Source organism: Elephantulus edwardii, unplaced genomic scaffold (assembly GCF_000299155.1).
Source record: "Elephantulus edwardii isolate Elephantulus edwardi_28Jun2011 unplaced genomic scaffold, EleEdw1.0 scaffold00046, whole genome shotgun sequence".
Classification (NCBI taxonomy): Eukaryota; Metazoa; Chordata; class Mammalia; order Macroscelidea; family Macroscelididae; genus Elephantulus; species Elephantulus edwardii.
In genome coordinates, this window is record NW_006399796.1 from 19,754,082 (window position 1) to 19,755,133 (window position 1,052).

General features: G+C 39.2%; 1 pseudogene; it reads left to right on the plus strand.

Moving 5' to 3' along the window:
- Positions 1-1,052, plus strand: part of LOC102849193 — a 115,753-nt pseudogene that overhangs the window by 71,337 nt on the left and 43,364 nt on the right.

The following is a 1,052-nucleotide window of genomic DNA, read 5'->3' on the forward strand; positions in this document are numbered from 1 at the left end:
TGAACCCATCTTACTCAGTGTCTCTCTAACCCCAAGGACAGTCCCATTCTACAACAGTGGCATCATGTAATATTTGTCCTTTTGTGACTTGGATATTTCACTCAGCATAATGTTCTCCAGAGTCAACCATTTTGAATAATATTGCATGAGTTCCTTGTTTTTTAATGCAGCATAGTATTCCAGCTTGTTTTCTTCTGCAGCCACCAAAGATGTATTATACCAAGGGCTTGTTTCTAGTTTCCCCTGCACATCATTTAAGAAGGTAGTCTCTATGTCTTCTTGGAAACAAAGGAGTCCCATATCAGATTGCTTTTTGTAACCCAATCCTGACCCCAAAAGCAAGCAATTGGTGACAATGTTAAATATTAAAGATGGGTATCCATAACTTTATACCAAAGGTGGTATAGCCCTGTTGTGTCCACTTGACATACAGAGGTAACTTGTGAAGCTGGGCACTGATGTGTTTGTTACCCATGGTAGACAATGTTTGGTGGAGCTCCCCGATTAAAACAAGCTTGGAAACAGAAGTGTCACCCACTTCCGTAACAGCTTGCCTCCAGAAACCCTATGGACCCGGAGAGAAGATGAAAGTCACACAAGTATTGAGGACTTTCGTTCATAGAGTCGCTATGAGTCGCCTACGACTTGATGGCACTTAACAAAAACACACCCATGACTTGAACATCCAATGTATATTTTTAAGGAAATCTACTTTATTACATTGGTATAGGAAGCTAACATTTTTCTTTGTGTATTCTGTCTTAATATGTGGTCCTCTACTAGCATATTGCATTTTGGGAACTCAGATTAAAAAAAAGAAGACAAAGTATTTTTTGAGGTATTTTTAATCTTCTCTTAGTGTTTAAAGACTTGAAAAAGGAAACATAATTCCCCTATTACAGATTTGTATCATTTTCCCCGGCACAAGCTTGGATTCTTCTTCTTCTTCTTCTTCTTCTTCTTCTTCTTCTTCTTCTTCTTCTGCTTCTGCTTCTGCTTCTGCTTCTGCTTCTGCTTCTGCTTCTGCTTCTTCTGCTCTGCTTCTGCTTCCT